The sequence below is a fragment of the Hemiscyllium ocellatum genome, chromosome 7, assembly GCF_020745735.1.
Source record: "Hemiscyllium ocellatum isolate sHemOce1 chromosome 7, sHemOce1.pat.X.cur, whole genome shotgun sequence".
NCBI lineage: Eukaryota > Metazoa > Chordata > Chondrichthyes > Orectolobiformes > Hemiscylliidae > Hemiscyllium > Hemiscyllium ocellatum.
The window spans coordinates 71,915,295-71,934,962 of record NC_083407.1 but is presented as its reverse complement, the minus strand read 5'-3'; the positions used below and the strand labels follow the sequence as shown (position 1 = coordinate 71,934,962).

Genomic DNA, 19,668 nt, shown 5'->3' with positions numbered 1-19,668 from the left:
AGTTATGTTTTGAGTTTACCTCTAATAGAAAATGGAAGATTGATGGGAATCATGTACCCTGCTCTGAATACTACTGGACAAAAGAACTTGAGTGGCTTAGGTTTTATATTTACTCACTCGATGGTGGCGTTGCTAGCTGGGCAGACATTTATTACTCATCCTTGTTTAGCTTGAGAAAATGATGGTGGCCTGTCTTCTTGAACCACTGCAGTTCATTTGATATAAGTACACTCACATTGCCATAAGGAAGTGAGTTCCAGGATTCTGACAAGCAACATTGAAGAAATGGTAATATGTTTCCAAATCTGGATGGTGAGATGACTTGGAGGAGAACTTGTAGATACTGGTGTTCATCCGTTTCTGCAGCCCTTGTTCTTCAAGATGGTTGTAGTTGTGAGTGTGGGTTTGAAAGGATCTATCTGAGGAGACTAGATGAATTTCTGCAGTGCATCTTGTAGATAGTACTTACTGCTACTCAGGAGCATTGGTGCCAGAGAGACTGAATGTTTATGGACGTGATTCCAATCAAGCAGGCTGCTTTGTTCTGGTTGGCATCAAGCTGTTTCAGTTTTGTTGGAGCTGCATTCACCTAGGCCAGTGGGGAATAGTTTATCACACTCCTGACTTGTGCTTTGTACATGGTGGATAGGTTTTCGATAGGCTTTTGACAGGCTTTGGAGAGTCAAGAGGTGAGTAACTTGCTGCGAAATAGTGAAATCGTGGGCAATGGTTACGTTCTTTCCAGTTGGAAACAGTCATTGCTTTGCATTTGTGTGGCACAAATTTTACTTGCCACTTTTCAGCCTCAGCCTGGAAATTGACTGGATCTTGCAGAATTTGGGCATGGACTGCTTCAGTATCTGAGGAGTTGCACAGAGTCATCGAGTTGCGCAGCATGGAACCAGACCCTTTGGTACAACCAGCCCATGCCAACCATAATCCCAAACTAATATCACCTGTCTACATTTGGCCCATATCCCTCCAAACATTTCTTATTCCTATGCATATCCAAATGTCTTTTAACGTTGTAACTGTACCAGCATTCACCACGACCTCTGATGGTTCATTCCTCTCACAAACCATTGTCTTCTGGCAAAAGCAAAGGTGCCATCCATGTCCTTTTTAAATCTTTCTGCTCTCACCTTAAAAATATGCCCTCTCTTTTTGAAGTGCCTCAGCCTAGGGAAAAAAAGACACCTGCCATTCATCTTATCTATACCCCTCATTATTTTATAAACCTCTTTGGTCATCTCTCACCTCTTGCATTCCACATCATCTAAGTGACATAAGTCCCAGCCTATCCACCCCCTCCTCATAACTCAAACCCTCCCTTCTTGGCAACATCCTGGTAAATCTCTTGTCAGATCTTTCCCAAATTTCATTCATTTGAAAAAAATGGCAAGACAGAGCAAGCCTGTCAAAAATCCCATTTTTTTCCACAAACACGAGAGGGTCTTTGAAAGATTTGGGCCAATAAGGAGTCAAGAGATTAGCACTGCCTGTTATAAAAATTTGTGACAGAGGACTGATACAAGCTAAGTCAAATTATCATCTATAACCTGAAACTTGTCAAGACATCATTTCATTACTGCACTGCAGTCTTTTGAAGTTGGTGCCACGGAATGTCATAGAAAGTAATGGACTATGAGCAAACTTCATGCAATACAAAGTGCATTTCATTAAATTAGCTTTCAATTGTTGTCACTGTGGTGTTGAACGTTGTGCAGTCAAGAGGCGAACATCCCTACTTCTGATCTTATCGTGGAGGGAAGGTCATTGATGAAGCAGCTGAGGATGGTTGGGCAAGGATATTACCTTGAGGAATGCCAGGATAGATATCTTGGAACTGGGATAATTGGCCATCAACTACTACAACCATCATCCTTTGTGCCAGGTATAACTTTAACCAGCAGAGATTTTTCCCACCGATTCCCATTGACTCGAGCTCCTTGATGCCACATTTGGTCCAACGCAGCCTTGATGTTAAAAGCAGCCCCTTCTATTTCACCTCTGGAATTTAGCTCTTTTGTCCATGTTTTCACCTACACTGGAATGAGGTCAGGACCTGTGGACTTGGCGGAACACAAACTGAGCCTCAGTGACTGGATTATTACTAAGCAAATGCTGATTGAAAGCTCTGTTGATGACATCTTCCATCTCTTTGCTGATGATTGAGAGCAGACTAGTGGGTGATACTTGCCAGGTTGGAGCTGCCCTGCTTTTTCTGTAGGGAACCTACCAGGACAATTTTCTAAATGGTCGGTTAGATGTCAACATTGGAACAATACTGGAACTGCTTGGCAAAGTGTGTAGCAGGTTCTGGAGCATAAATCGTTGGTAGAGTTGCCTGAATGTTGTCAGGGTTCATAGCTTTTACAGTACCTATTGCCTCCAACCATTTTTTGAGATCTTGTGAAGTGAGTTAAATTAGATGAAGATTGGTGATGCTGGGAACATTTAGAGGAGCTGCGATGGATTATCCGCTCAGCACTTCTGGCTGAAGATTATTGTGAATGCTTCTTTCTTGTCTTTTATACTGATATGATGGACTCCCCTGTTATTAAGGAAGTGGAAATATGTGGAGCCTCCTTCTCCAATTAGTTGTTTAGTTGTCCATCACTATTCACAACTAAATGTGACAGGATTGCAGGGTTTAGGTCTGATGTGTTCTTAGTGGTATCATTTAGCTCTATCACTTGGTGCTTATGCTGTTTGGCATGTAAGTAATCCTGTTTCATAGCTTCACCAGCTTGACACCTAATGTTTAGGTGTGCTTGGTACTGTTACTGGTATGCTCTCCTGCACATTTCATTTTACTAATGTTAATCCTCTGGCTTGGTGTTAACGGTAGAGTGGGGTATATGCAGGACCATGAGGTTGCAGATTGTACTTTGAATATAACTCAGCTCTTCCTGATGGCCTGCAATGCCTCATGGATGCTCAGTATTCAGTTGCTTGATTTGTTCAAAGTCTATGTTATTCAGAATAATGATACCCCCACACAAAATATGATAAATAATTGCGATTAGTTGGTACTAATGACTCAATCAATCCCAGGTGATTTTATTCTTTTTTCTCTAGCAGTTGATACTAGACCATTTCAGAGGACATTGAAGAGTTGACCACAGTGGTATGGATATGCAATTATGTGTAGCCAGATTAGGTAAGGATGACAATCTTTTTCCTTAAAGGGCATTAATGAATTAGATATGTCCTCATCATTAGTCATGCCAGATGTTTGTTCAATTCAAATTTCATCCACATTGGCAGGATTCAAACCCAGCACTCTAGAACATTACCAGGCTATCTGGATTGTGAGTAAAGTAACAAAGCCATCAGCATTGTTTCCCCCTTTAAAGTTCTTAAAGGTCAAGATTGGCTCAGATTGCAATACTGGGAAGATGATGCTAATAGTTCACACCTTTATTTCACAGCGCGAATAAGTGTGTTAACTGTAGATAGACTTCTTTGTATCCAAGTTTCACAGGAAGGTGTTAAGAATGTCAGTTTTTACGTACTTTCAGCTGTCTGTATTACAGTGTAGACCATTGCAAAGGATTCTACAAGATAGCTAATGAGCACTGCTGTCAGAATACTAGGCTCATGTGAGGCACATGCCATGCAGATGAGCTTTGAGAAGAGAAAAGTCCAGAGAAAGTTAATATAATACCAGGTTATAGGGTATCTAAGACACCTTTAAACACAGACACTAGCCAGTCTGCAGCCATCTGAGAAGCAGAAAGCTGGAGATAGAAGCAACTCGTCCAGCACATGAAGCAGAGAAAATGCTGATCCAGTTGTTCAGCATGTGGAAGGTGGGTGAGTACTCACACTTCAATTTAAGAAACCAATATCATGAGGATATCAAAGGAAGTTGGAAGATTTGCCTAAGTTGGAATAAGAATCTCCAATTCAACCTGATTAAAGTAAATTCTGAGATTAGGGGTTACCTGTCTAGGACAAAAAAAAAGGATGCGGGCCCACAGGAGAATAGCTTTGGAATTGTACAAGGAAAAATAACTTTGGGGCAGTGTAAATTATAACTATGGCAAAAGATGTTCAGTCCTGATAGCTTGTCATTTAGAGTATAAATTGCCCACAAAATCTGTTTAGTCAATGTTGCTTTTCTATGATTTTTACTGCAACAAATTAAAACTTTAAATTAAGTGTGATTTTTCTGTCTTCTGTTTGGCAGTTCCTCAGGATCACAGATGGCTTTCTTCCAGTCTGGATTTGTGGGTCCTGAGATGACTAAATAATCCAATACTATTTCCGCAAGCCCCTTCACAGGAGGTCAGTACGAGTTTGCTGAAGGGGTGATGCTGTAAATTTTCACATGCTCTATGTAGGCTGTTGGATTTGTTCAATGGTTGGTTCCTTGCAGATGCATTGTATCCAGTTTCAGTAATCTTGGGCTGGAGATTTCTAGAAATGAGGGGAGGGTAGTGCATTTTTTCAGGTAGAATTAAAAATATCTTTGAAGCATTTTCTCTGCTTGCCATGATGAAGTTCAGAGTAGAGAGCTTGCTTTGGACGTCTTATATGTTAGGCTAGCAGAAAGTGTGGCCCACACAATGCAGCAAATTGCCTATACCCAGTCCTTCAATTCTAGGAATGCTGGTCTGAGAGAGGTCACTAATATTGGAGTCCTTTCCAACCGTGGATATGCAGAATCTGTGAATGCTTCAACAACAGTTTGGAGCTCAGGTTCAGTGTCTGCACCTGCAAATATTGTTTACATATTGTAGCTTAATGACGCATTGGGATAGCAGTTCTGGGCTGGAGTTGCAAGATTAACAGTTTCCTAACTGTCCTATCGGATCTGTTCAACACCAGTAGGAAGCCTCATGGATAGGGTTGGATTGTTTCGGCAAAGAAGATGGAGAAGAGCATTGGTGTCAATGCGCAGTCTTGCTTGAACCCATATTAGTCACATTGTGTCTGTGGTGGATCAGTTGTGAGGATCATTGCTGCCCTTTTGCATGAGGGGAGGATAGTAATGAATTTCTGAGAGCAACAAGATTGAAGACAATGCTCCAGAGCCCTTCTCGGTTAACAGAATTGAAGCCCTTTGAGTTCAAGAAAGCCAAAGTGCAGAGGCATTTGGTTGCTGTATTCCATACTGCCTTTTGCTGTTTAAGATCTCTATTGCGACTCCAAAAGGAATTCTTCAGGCTCTGAGAGGAAGCAACTGAGAGGATTTTTACAATTACCTTCCATATTGCAGATGCAGGTTTGCCTCTCGACAGTTTTACAAATCAGTCTGATCTTCCTTCAAGCTTTCTTCAAGTTCACAATTATCGCATCAGAGATCACCTAGCATGCTTCTCTTACCAGTGTGTTTCCCCACTGAATTTGTGTATTTTTAACAAAGTTCTGTCTCACTGGCAACTTTATTCGCTTTCAGTTACTATTACCATGTTAAACCTCATTTGTGCTGAGAAGTATTTTGTGGAATGTGATAGTGGACACTCAAATCAAGGACTGAGTCTTAATTGGGGGATTTTTGAAGCCCTCCTTCCAATCAGTGCTAACTGCGTCTCTGTCATTGAGTGCCATTCCATTTCTGGCCCTCCATAGGATAGGTACTTGGGTGTTTGAAGCCCACATGTTCTGGATTTAATCATCATAGAATCCCTACAGTATGCAAACAGGCCATTTGACCCTCCAAAGTGTACCCCACCCAGACCCATTCCCCTGACTAATGCATCAAACCTACACATCCTTGAACACAAGTTAGCACGGCCACTTCACCTAAGCTGCACATCTTTGGACTGTGGAACAAAACTGGAGCACCCGAGGAAAATCCCACAGGCACAGGGAGAATATACAAACTTCACACAGACAGTCGCCCAAGACTGGAATCGAACCCGGGTCCCTGGCTCTGTGAGGCAGCAGTGCTAACCAGTGAGCCACCGTGCCACCCTTGGGCTGAAGAATCCACACATGTCATGGCTGGAAACATGTTGCCATATTTCCTTTGCACTGTCAATCTGTTGTTTCGAATATTGTTTTTTTGGTGGACTTCAACCTTCATTTGTCTGTTTCTGGGTTGGGGTGAACCAAAAGGTTATGAGAAATTAACTCATCACATGCAGTGTTGAGGTCACGGAGATCATTAACCAATTTTTTCTAATGGTAATACCAACCCCATAATGTCAATTTTCTTCCTCAGACTTATCCCTCCAGAAGATGTAATAACCACTTCGTTCTTTGAGTTGACTTTCTTCTGCCCACCATGTTTCACTAAGAACAATGTCATCCTTGTCATAGTGCCAAATCTTCTTGGCTTTAATAGCAGTAAGACATTAAGATTTGTTGCTGCTAGAGTTGTGCAGTAGAGAGCTGATGTTTCAAGTCCAGACTTCATTTTTATGGCTTTCAAGATGTCTGTCCATGGGACCTTTTAATGTAGGGTAGCATTGGGTAAACACAGACTACCTCATCATTCTGGTGGAGCAAGGTCTTTGTCCAATGAAAGGAATAACCAAAACGTTTGGAGACCAGGCCCCAGTGCAAGCAAAATCATTTGAAAGTCAGTCATCTTTTAAAAATAATACCCATTTTCTAATGAAATTGAAACACTCAGGAAATATTTTCCTTTTAAGATATTTGTCCAAATTCCTCTTGAAGTCCAATAATCTTCCTTGATAAACTGATCTATAATACTTATCACTTCGAGTGAAATAACAGATTTTACTTATTTCCTGAATTTGCCTGTCTATAACTTGTCCTGATGTGTGCACCACCCCTCATTCCAGGATCTTGTTGCAAAGCAAATTGCTGGATGATGCTGTCTGTCCCTGAATATTCATTTTTTATACCCCTCGATGCTTTTCCCCACAGATGATATTTGTACACATGCTTTTCAGTCCAAGCCAGTTGTACGACAACTCAAAACTCAGTCTGAAAAACATGTCCAGGCTACAAATTTGGTAGCCTGAGAAGAATTTTTATTAATCATGCTAACTTGGCTGTTTAGAAAATGAAAATCTTATGGTTTGATTGCAGTGCTGTGTACTCCTGTACCCATGTATTCCAACACCAAGCATTGAAACAAAAATGAGGTTTGATTGCTGAGCTCTTTGGGGCTGGGGGTGGGGGTACATGCCTAGACTGAGATAGTCAAGTTGTGGTTGTTGAAGGTAACAGGAATAATGTAATGTCTTTTAGACTTAAATTTATTTTCCTTTTATCCCCAAAAGAACAAACAATTGGTAAAATTCTGATGTGAAGTGTCGACCGGAAACATTTTGTTTTCCTTGATTGGTTTTGAAGCCAATTGAATTCTTAGATGCTTTGTAATCATTTCATTAATTATTTTCAAATTATAATTACTTAACAAACTCTACTACTCATAATTTGCAAAAACACTCTGGAGAGTCAGTCCACCAGCATTTACTGAGACATTGACTTAGTGACATCGTAAGAAATCAGAACAGGAGTGGACAGTTCGGCCCCTTGAACCTGCTGTTCCACTGAATAGGATAATGCTGATTGGACACATGTCATGCCCACTTTCCTGCCCTTTCTCATTAACCCTTGTTTCCCAACCTCACCCTTAAATATACATAAGGACTCTGGCCCCATGGCTCTCTGGGGCAAGGAGTTCCAAGATTCCAACCCTCTGAGATAAGAAATTCTTTCTCATCTCTGGTCTGAGGCTCTCCTATTAGGAGAAGCATCCTCTCAGCATTTACTTTGTCAAGCCCCTTAACAATTCAGTATGTTTCAATGAGATCACTTTTCATTCTTCTGAATTCCAGTAAGTCGAGTCCCAACTTGTTTAACCTTTGCTCATAAGACAATCCTCCGTATTGTCTTATGAATAAACCATCTCTGGGCTGCTTTTGATGTAATGATACACTTCTTTAAAATAAGGGGATCAAAACTGTTCAGAGTATCCAGATGTGGTCTCACCAGCACCTTTTACAATCGCAGTGAGACTTCCTTACTCTTATACTCGAGCCTCCTTGAAATGAGGGCCAATATTCCTTAAGCCTTCCTGATTACCTGCTGCACCTGTGTGCAAGCTTTCTGCTGCTTTTCTCCATTTAACTAATATATTCATACTTTTTTAAGTCCAGTGCAGATTTTTTTATCAGAAATAAATCATTGGCAGCTTAATTTCCCAAATACACGTTGCATTTCAAAAGTTAAAATTTTTACTAAGCTGAGCTTTCCGTGTAGCCTGGTTGCTCACTGGAAGGCAAATTTCACCAGCTCACTTCAAGATACGAGCCAATTACAAGGAAATACAAGATGGAGCCTCAAATGTTCATTGTAGCAACTTGTTTTAAAATGTACCCTAACCTTGCCACTTTCCATTTCTGTAACCTCCTTTATGACCTCTGTCAAATCTCTTCACTCCTCCAATTTTTGCCTGTGACACATTCATGAATATAATCACACCACAACTGGAAGTCATGTCTCTAGCTTCCTAAGCTCCAAACTCTAATTCTCTCAAAACGTTTTCACCTGAATAGCTTTCTCCTCTAAGATGCTCCTTAGAGCTTGCCTCTTACCAGACCTTTTTTTAAACTTAGTTTAATATGTGATCTGGTTCAATGTTAGCACTACCCAAACATACATTGTTGCTATTGTGCTTCCTGTAATGTAGAAAATGAGAATAAAAAATAATCACCTGTAGGAATGACAGGTACCTAAGGGACATATAATGAAATGCATAATCTGTATACTAAATCTAACATGCAAGTTGGGAGTAATGTGTTCATTTCTGGGCACATATTTAAGGAAGGATATTAAAGCCCTGGAGAGACTGCGAAGAAAATTTACTTGAATGATATGAAGAATGAGGGATTTTATATTCAAGGAAAGAGTAGAGAAATGGGGATCTTTCTTGTTGGAGAACAGAAGATTAAGAGGTGACCTTATTGCAGTGTTCAAAATTATGAACAATTTCGGCAGGGTAAAGAAGGAGAATCTGTTGTTTGTCAGTAACTAGGGTTCACAATTTCAAGTATGTAAGCAAGACAATGAAGAGTGAGACGAAGATAAACTTCCTTACACAGAGAGTCGTTTGGATTTGGAATGTAATGCCTGGGAGAATGGTGGAGATAGATTCCATACACGGTTACAAAAGAGAACTGGATATGCATTTGAAAGTGACGAATTTAGAGTGCTACAGAGATAAGACTGAGACAAGATGGGTAGCTCTTTCAGGAGCCAGTACAGACATGATGGATTGAATGGCCTCTTTCTATCCTGTAAAATTCTTTGTTTCTAGTCAATCTGCTGCACTAGTGCACACACTGTCAAAATATAACTTGCCTTAACTATCTCTGTGACATCATTTCTCTTACTTCTATCGATATTTTCTTCTCCACTGCTTATCTTCTTTGAACTTCCATTTTTTTCCCATTCATTGGGTGAGGGATGGTGCTGCATATTGTGACAGGAAACCAGTAGCTACAGACTACATTAGGATGGAGTGAGGTGCAGAAAAAGTTTAGCTGCTTGTCATTCCCTCCCAAAATCATTTTAAGCACTTCTCTATCCCTTTATCTGATTATGTACCTTACTTCTTGCATGTCCCATGTAATTAACCATTCTTCTATGCCTCACTTCCATTATGGTATCTATTCTCTTTCTTTTGAATTGCCCTTCAAGCTCTACATCATCTGACAAATTCCTTTGCTATCATTAAGCTGATTCCAAGACACTCATCCATCCCCACACAATCTACTAGGAATAATAAGTTCAAAGGCTTTCTCTCCCTTGCTCTTTCCATTCCATTTTCTCTTCTAACTATATCATTCAAAGAGATATTTCTTTTCAAATTTAAAATCGAAAGAAATATGGAGAAAAGATCCAATTTTGTCATAAGGTGAGAGGGAAAGTGATGAAGAAAAATAGTACTGGCAAATTGAGAATGAAGATGGGATGGCACTGGACATGAAATGTAGCCCAAAGGGAAGGTTTTTTGGAAAGGCTGACCTGCTTAGATATAAAAATCACACAACACCAATTTATAGTCCAACAGGTTTATTTGAATGTACAAGCTTTCGAAATGCTGATCCTTTGTCAGGTAGCTCGTAGCTACACTCTGAAAGCTTGTGCTTCCGAATAAACTTGGTGGACTATAACCTGCTGTTTGATTTTTGTGGACCCCAGTCCAACATTGGCACTTCCACATCCTGCTTAGAATGTCACAGAGTCATAGAGTCCTACAGCACGGAGTCAGGCCTTTTGGCCCAAATGAGTACAGGAGTTGGGAGGTCATGTTGCAGCTGTACAGGACATTGGTTAGGCCACTGTTGGAATATTGCATGCGGTTCTGGTCTCCTTCCTATCAGAAAGATATTGTGAAACTTGAAGGGTTCAGAAAAGATTTACAAGGATGTTGCCAGGGTTGAAGGATTTGAGCTATAGGGAGAGGCTGAACAGGCTGGGGCTGTTTTCTCTGGAGCGTCGGAGGCTGAGGGGTAATCTTATAGAGATCTACAAAATTATGAGGGGCATGGATAGGGTTAATAGGCAAAGTCTTTTCCCTGGGGTCGGGGAGTCCAGAACTAGAAGGCATAGGTTTAGGGTGAGAGGGGAAAGATATAAAAGAGACCTAAGGGGCAACTTTTTCACACAGAGGATGGTACGTGTATGGAATGAGCTGCCAGAGGAAGTGGTGGAGGCTGGTACAATTGCAATATTTAAGAGGCATTTGGATGGGTAAATGAATAGGAAAGGTTTGGAGGGATATGGGCCGGATACTGGCAGGTGGGATTAGATTGGGTTGGGATATCTGATCAGTATGGACGGGTTGGACCGAAGGGTCTGTTTCCATGCAGTACATCTCTATGACTCTGTGGTCCATGCCGACCAAAATGTCTGTCCATGCGAACCTTATTTCCCTGCACTTAGCCTAGATCATTCTAAGTCAAGATTAGAGTGGTGCCTTTCACAACCTCAGCAGTATTCCCTGCTCTTGATTTCTTGACCTCTTAAAATGACTGCTACCATTACACTTGCTGACTGAACCTGCACCTTGCCCTTAAGAGAATCCTGACCCAGAACTACCAAAACCCTTTATGCTTCAGATTTCTGAATTTTTTTTATGTTCAGAAAATAGTCAGCACGACTTCTTCCAACCAACTTCTTCTAACCTCATCTTTCTCACATTGTTTTCCATCTTGGCCAGCCACAGAGGAGGTCAAAGAATTGAGAAGTGGAAAATGTTAAGACTCATGTTCAAGACAAGTGCGTAGAACATTCCTAGTAATTATAGACTGATCAGTTTAACATCCATGATGTCTGAAGTTTGAGCACCAATTATCATGAAAATTTAACAGGCAGTTGTAGATTGATTGGGAAAAAAAATTGCGCTTGGGAAATCTGTTTTATATTTGATAGAATTGACAGAGAAGGTTGTTGAAGGGAATGCAGTTGATATTTTCTGCAGGCGTTTGATCTGTGATCAAACATAAGAAAATGTTTGACAAATTACCACAAAAATAAGCTGGTTAGCAAACTGTAGGTTCATGCAACAGGATGGTCAGTGTTAGTTTTGATTAAGAATTGCTTTAAGAACAGAAAAGAATAAATTGTCGAATTCAGACTAGATATTTAAAGGCAGTGCATTCCTATGGTCAGTGCTCTTTGTAGAATGACCTGAGTAGTGGAATGAGTAAAGTGGCAAAGGTTGCTGATGATACCAAAGTTGGAGATGTGCCAAACAGTGAGAATTATGCCAATCAACTACATAGGGCATGAATAGACAAACAACTGGGTAGCTAAGTGGCTAATGGAATCTAACATATGCACCTTGGCAAATGGAATTGGCAGTGCCTGAATGACACAGTTCTAAAGAGAATAAAGGGACAGAAACTCAGTGACTCTCAGTGAAAGAACAGTTGCTTTTGTGAGACACAAGCAGTCGGAAGAAATGATTCCTGCTGTGAAGATGCAAATTGTTTGTAAGCATTTTTTTCTATTCAAAAGGAAAGGAACAGAAATTTTCGCAAGTCCCATTTGTTAAAGTTCAAGAGTTACCAAGGTAGCCCCACTGGTGGAAATCAGATCTGAAAGTTCCAGCTGAGTGGAATGACTTTCAAAAACACTAAGTTTGCAACCTTGATGGCAGGGAATATTGAGCCGACCAGTGAGCTGAAAGGCATAAAGGGCTTCTTCTTGTTCTGCTGTACATCTGCCAGAAATTTGGTTTACAGTGAAATGGGGGTAGTAAGATATATCTCATTTGCATTTGTTACGTAACATCAAAGAATCTTGTGTTTCAATTGGTGTTTCATTTGCAATGTTATGTTTGTCATTGTTGGTATTAATTTCATTTGTTGCAGTAAAAGTCTTAAAATGTTACAAATTTATACCATTTAAAACATTCAGTCTCTAGTCACTGTATAAAATGCGCTTAGTGGGCAAACATGATACCAGATTGATAAACCAGACATTTGAGTTTACGTGCCACCATGTCACATGAAATTGATTTCAATAAGTAGTTTGTGGAAGAGAAAGTCATAATGAGTTTTTTTTAATAACTATCCAACCTTTGGCAGTCCATCTGTCGCAATACATTGAGGGAGTTGGGGTGGGCTTTAAGGAAGCTTTTGAGGATTTCAAATGCCCTGTGGGATTTTAACTGTGGAGAAAAGTGTGTGGAAAAGATGCAAAACCCCATGGAACTGTCAAGTTTTTTTATATGTGAGGGTACTTTTCTCGACACATTATAGTCTGCAACGTAGAATTCAGTCATGCCTCATTTAGGTAGCAGTTTTTGGATTGCCTTCTTATTCTTAAAATCTGGCACAAAATATTGCTTTGTCTGTGTTGGCCATGTCTTCAGATCAATTTTTTTGAAAAACTGACAAATTACCCAGGCTAATCTGAAGGTGATAACCTATATAAAAACATTCATAACATCCCAAATAGGGAATAGTTAGTTGAAACAAGATACATAGTTGTGGTTTTATTACTGACAAACCATGTTGCAGAGCCAAGAATGTAACAGGACCCATACATTTTTCTAACCTTTACAAAAGAGGAAATAGAGCCTAGTCATGTATTTCTAAGTACTTCAGAATAAAAGAGAAAACATCATCCAGTAAATTGAAGCATACAGCAGAGACAAATTATCAACAATTCAAGTGGTGTTTTTGAATAAATAAAAATAAGTTTCATGTTGTGTTTGAAAAGCCAATACTTTCCTGAAAGACACTGTTTAAATATAATTTCACATTGTAACTTTTTATAAAGTCTCATTGCCATTGCAGTTATTAAACCAAAAAAAGTATGTCTGACTAACATATAAGTTATACTAGCAATCAGTCAGAAAGATTACCTGAATGCCAACATGTTTCCAGTGTTATTTTTATTTCTGAAGTATTGTATCTAGAGTATATTGATTTTCCTATGAAGTGAAGGCTTATGTCAAGAAAATCACAATTATTAATCTCTTTCATGAATGAAATTCGAAAGAAAATCTCTCAATCTAATTTCATTTTGTCTTGTATTTGGATTCATTTTTGCAATGCAGCAATTTGAATTTGAAAGTGAATTTCAAAGGTACATGTATGAATTTGAACCAGCATAATGTTTCTTTTGTTCATCACACAGGAAGTGTGGTGCACATAACTAAAATCAATGGTTTTTCTTGAAATGAAAATGTGATAAAACTTTGACTCATCTTGACTCTGAGATGTGAAATATGTGTGCAAAAGCTGAAACACATATATCTTAATTTCCCTTTTAAGGCTACAACAGTGGTGTTATCCCACATTAAAATTCAACATAATGGGTCAAATTTTACCAACGCTCTGGGAACAGTCTAGGAGTTAGGAAGCTTGGATGACATGCCCAAAATCTTCCCACTACCATGCCATTTTGCCAGAGGTGAGAAAGCTTGCAGACTGCCTGTCCGTTTGGAACCAATGGTCACAATTAAGGGTCTCTTCTTATCTGCACTAGCATTTTACCATCCATTAATTGAATTGAATTTAATAGAATTAAATTAATTTTATTGTCACATGCACTCAAATGAGTACAGTGAAAAGCTTATAAGTTGTCATTTACAACGCCATCTTGGGTACAATCCTTAGTTGGAGAACAAAGAAATGAAGAAAAAAAGTTACATTAAAACTCTACTCAGTACAACTATAAGTCAGAAAAACAAGAAACAAAGTTAAAAAGACAAACATCACAGTCTCTGTCCAAAGCCTGTGCACAGGTGGCCTGTTGTTTTAGGAAAACACATGTTAAACCCCTGATTGCAACCCCAGCCTACAGGTACACCTTCTGCTCCTAGCAATAGCATGATTGAACATCTGGCCCTCTGACCTGACTGTCAACCTTAGCATGGATTATGTTGGCAGAAGTAACAATCTGACAAAAGCATTACAAGAAAGCCTTAAAATTAATTCAATTGTACAGAACACATAGAAATTATGCTACAGTATTTAACGATGAACTGTAAAACAGAAAACATCATTTTACGCTTCTTTTAAACTCTTCCTGCCTCCAATGGTTTACGCTACTTTGTGCAATATCCAACAGCTGCTAAATTCTGGCTGCCTCCATGAAAACTAAAAATCTTATCTAGGGCAGGTTTTCAATGAACCCATAACACCAGAGCGGAAGGTTTCAGTACTCATTCTGTCACCCTACTGTCATGAATATAGCCAAGGGCAAAAGCAGATATTCCAGCCACCTGAGTCAGTGGCCATTTTTTTTCCAGGCTGGTCTCTGTTTTGTGTTGATTGGGATCATGAACATAAAAATTGTAGAACTGTAAATATAACTACATCTGTAGCCTTTGCTTTGAATGCTAATATAAATCCCAGAGAAACCACTTAATTAAATTGAAATTAACTTGATATAAGCAGGATCTTCTCCCATCAAAACAGTCTTCTGTTAATAGGGTGTACACAAAATTCAGACAAAATTTTAAGGCAACACAGATTTGAGAAGGGGCTTTATGCAAGAATCTCTGTCAGGAGTATGAATTTTGGGTATTTTTAAAGAAACTGTTTTTCATAGAAGTAAGGAAGTCGCAGCCAAAGCAAACAAGAAATCTGCAGCTGACAGCAAAGCACTGCACAGGATAGAGCTCTCAGGAACTAGAGTATGATACAGGTTTAGTTTTAGGAAGGGAGTTTGTAAAGTCATTTACAAGTGCACCATGATTCAAGTTGAAAGGGGAGCGAGTTCCTGATGTTTGTAAATTTATCAATGTTAAAATAAACTGTTGAAAGAAGAAACATGAGCCTTTATCCATTTCTGCACTCAGACAAGTTCTGACTAAATCTTGACGATTGAACGATCAGTTGTGAGATCACTGACTAACAACATCATCAGCTAAAGTGGACGCTTTTTATGACTATCTTCATTAAATGTCTTTTGGAAGGCCACATAAATAACATACAAATGTATGAATTGAGGACAGGATTTGGCCAATCAAACTTGTGCTGCCATTTCATAAATTCATAGCTGTTCTGATTACGCTACATTTCTCCCTCTCACCAATAACCATTCCTGCCCTTGCTTATCAAGAATTTCAAAAGCCTCTGCCTCAGAACTATTCAAAGGCATGTATTCTAAGCAGGACTTCTCTGCAGATGTTTTACTTGTGTTAGAAACAAAATTCAATAAAATTTAGACGAGACCACCAAAGCTGGAAACAAGACAATTTATTCTACGATCTTACAAGAAAGGACCCCAATTGCATTGAAGTGATGATTATTCAAACAACCTACACAGTTATACTTCAGGGCTGCTTGAGGTCACCTCTCCCAACTCCTGCATTACTCCCCCATTTCTTTTCTTTGACCATTTATTGTTTTTGCAATTTTATTTTCTGCCCTCTTTTCACTCTATGGTCCAGAGGTTCACAATTTTGCCATTTCTGTCCTTCTAAATCTGTCTTTTTCAAACTCCAGGAGTAATCTGCTACTCTCTCTTTCTTGTGCTTATATTGTTGTCCTCCCAAAGACATTACCAGCTTAGTCATTATCCATTTTAACACATTGAATCCTATCAGTAAACCTACAATTATTAGTAATACATGTATGCCTAATGATCCCTGGAATGGTAGGCCTAACATACGAGGAACGGCTGAGGATCCTGGGATTGTATTCATTGGAGTTTAGAAGATTAAGGGGAGATGTAATAGAAACGTACAAGATAATACATGGCTTGGAAAGGATGGACGCTAGGAAATTGTTTCCGTTAGGCGAGGAGACTAGGACCCGTGGACACAGCCTTAGAATTAGAGGGGGTCAATTCAGAACAGAAATGTGGAGACATTTCTTCAGCCAGAGAGTGGTGGGCCTGTGGAATTCATTACCACAGGATGCAGTGGAAGCCGGGATGCTAAATGTCTTCAAGGCAGAGATTAATAAATTCTTGATGTCACAAGGAATTAAGGGCTACGGGGAGAATGCGGGTAAGTGGAGTTGAAATGCCCATCAGCCATGATTGAATGGCGGAGCGGACTCAATGGGCCGAATGGCCTTACTTCCACTCCTATGTCTTATGGTCTTAAATTAGCTAACCGTTTTTTCCAACTGGTCAGTCTCCAGTCACCCCATCCCCATCTTTCATCTTTTTGGAGTTCATCCGCAATTTATCTTATATTGCTTATCTTTTTCTTTACTATTTCTGCCTTATCTTCCACTATGGAAGAGGTGTCTGGGATGAAGGTGCAGAGTCCTTACCGATCAGCGCACAAGTTCCCCCTTTTTCAGCCAAGAGATAGTTTAAAGCCATTCTGTAAAGCCGTTCGTCTTGTTACTATCATTTCGGTGGTTATGGCTGATACCTGGGTTGAGTTTCTCCCATTGCGCCGGTGGTATCATTAATTAAATTTTCAAGGGCAGCCACCAATTTCTGTATTTCCACCCCTGCCCTTGTAGTGCTGTAGTTCGGAAGTAGTGTCTCCTTCAGGGACCTTTAGGGTCTTGCGTCTTATCCCCCCCCTCCTTGCTTAGGTTGGGGTCCTGTTTTTCTATTCGGAGGCGAGAGACTATATAAGCAAGGTAACAGCAACCATTCTAGCCTTTCTTGTTTTAAAGCAATGCTTCATCAACTTCAGTACATGCATTTATTTCCACACATTCGGTCACACGAATGTATTTTTCCCTGGGAATAAATGGATAGGCCTTCAGACCACATACCCAATATGTCCCGTTCAATACTTGGGGAGTGTTCATGGCAGTAGCTTGGTTGGTATGGACACAAGATGATTTTCCTAATTGGAAGGGTGCGGCGTCATTCCGATTATAGAAACGGTGGTATTCACTGCTCCTTTTGGTGGGGAAATTTTAAGGCTATCGATAACACCCTGGGTTTTCAGGGCTGGCCTTGGGAACCATCCCACAAAGTTATATTTGCTCCTTTCAGATTCCCACTTTGTATTATTTAAGCCCGAGTCAAATTGTTGTACATCGTACATTTCTCTTTTGGTGAGCGGTATTACCGAGGTGGGGATCCCAGATTCACCATGGTGTGGGACCTGTGCATAGACCCAACAGTTGGCAAGTCCTTCTTGTTTGGCATAATTTTGGCATAGTGTAGTGAAGTGATTTTTCCCACTTCCATTAGTAGTCATAATACTATACCAGTACCCACACATCTCTGAACCCTGCCTATCACCCTATCTTAATCTTTTAGGCACCAGGGAGAGGTGAGTCCACGCAACCCTTACAATCAATACAATATATATCATGAAACATTAAAAGAGTCTTTTATCTTAGTTCATTCCCTCTTTCTCAGCTTAACTTTCAGAGGGTTGTCTGTAGGATGAGCATGCCACTCCGCCAATGGGGCGTTCACAGGACCTTTGACACGAGTGTGATGACTCCACCCTTTCTCAGCAGTCCAGATAGCTGTCTCAGTAGTCAGGAGGGTTAGGAATGGTCCCTCCCAGCTCGGGTGGAGTTTGGTATCTTTCCAGGTCTTGATCAGGACGCAATCATCTAGTTGTCGAACTCAAGTGGAGGTATCTGGGTCAACAGACCCTTCTTCCTAACGACAAACAAAGAAGAGCCGAGCACCACAATATAGTTCTTTAAAAACTTATCATTGAACTCTACAGTTGGTAATTCCCCTCTTCCACCCAAGAAAGGTAATCCAAACATCATCTTATAAGGAGAGAGGCCTATATCATGTCTAGGGACAGTCCTAATGTGTAGCAATGTGATAGGTAAACATTTTGTCCATGGTAATCGAGTCTCTAGGACTAGCTTAGATAATTGCTTCTTTAAGATTTGATTCATTCGTTCCACCCACCCAGGGTGAGTGCCAAAGGGGGTGTGGAATTCTTGCCATTACTTCTTGTAGAATCTTGGAAGTAAAATGGCTACCTTAGTCTGAATCTATACTTTCCACTATTCCATATCGTGGGATGATATGTTCAAGGGGGGTTTTCACTACTCCTTTTGAGGTGGCTAATGACATTGGGAAAGCTTCCACTCACCTGGTTAAGTGGTCTACTAAGACCTTCAGGTACTTCTGTTTTCTCACTGGGGGTAGTTCGGTGTAATCCACCTGTATACTTTTGAAGGGTCTCACTCCTGGGTTCCTTCCTCCTTTGAGCCCTTCACTTATTATTTTATACGTACTTAGAATTAATATAAATTGTCCCGTCCCGATTCTCTAAGTGTTTTAAAGCTTGATTTAATGCGTACAATTCATAGGTCTGGGCTGACATGTGTTTGGCAGCCGGTCTGCCTCCACTGTTTGGTTTTTGTTACCGTCCACTACTGCATATCCATTGTGTCTTTTTCCTTCCACTACTCTCGATGATCCATCTATAAACAATCTATCCCCGTCATGTAAAGGTAGATCTCTCAGGTCCTGTCTAATTTTCGTTTGATACTCTATGATATCTAAACAGTCATGTTCTAATTCTCGTTTGTCTCGAGGTTCTCCCTTCCATAAGAAGGTAGCTGGGTTTAGACAGGTGTCTGTTGCTAACACCAGGTCATCTTCTTCCATCAGGATGCGTCATCAACCATCTCCCTGTCTTTTGGTTTAACACAGTTCTGACTTGATGGGGGGTACTAACTACTGTAAGGCTGCTCCATCTGCTGTCTTTGCAGCTCCTAAATCTTTTAGTCCCTTTTCCCCCTTTGCAGTAAACAACGGGGCACCCTGAAGATCTGAAATTGTAGGTACTAGGGAATATATCACTGCTCCTTGTGGATTCCGGGTCGCTTCTTTAGCTACCTCATCGACCAGTCTATTTCCTCTTGCTTCCGGTTCATTCCCCTTCTGATGTCTGTTTATATGAACCATCGCTATTCCTCTGGGGAGTAATGGGGATTCCAGCACTTGTTTTATCAATTCCTCATGTGTTAGTTCTTTTCCTCTGCTATTTATCAGTCCTCTTTCTTGCCAAATTTGTTTTTTTGAAGGTATGTGCACTCCAAACGCATATTTGGAGTCTGTACATATTGTTCCTTTTTGTTTTCTAAGGTTCTGAGAGCTCTTTCTAGGGCATAGAGTTCACAAGTTTGGGCTGACCAGCCATTAGGCAGTCTTTCAGCCTCGATAATGCTTCCCTCTATCCCGTCTACTACAGCATATCCATTATGCCTTTTACACTCAATCATCCAGGAAAAACTTGCAAACATGCTCCCGCATGCAACGGTACGTCTCTTAAGTTCATTCGCACTTTAGTCTGATATTCAGTAATATCAAGGC

General features: G+C 40.2%; 1 long non-coding RNA gene across 3 annotated transcripts in view; it reads left to right on the top strand.

Moving 5' to 3' along the window:
• Window positions 1–19,668, top strand: part of LOC132817138 (uncharacterized) — a 57,889-nt gene that overhangs the window by 14,456 nt on the left and 23,765 nt on the right. For 2 of the 3 annotated variants that reach the window (XR_009644859.1, XR_009644857.1), the window contains exons 2-3: window positions 3,085–3,163; window positions 4,196–4,293. This is a non-coding gene — a long non-coding RNA (uncharacterized LOC132817138). Of the gene's footprint in view, window positions 1–3,081; window positions 3,164–4,195; window positions 4,294–19,668 lie in introns of all 3 variants that reach the window. The other variant, XR_009644858.1, reaches the window with a different exon arrangement.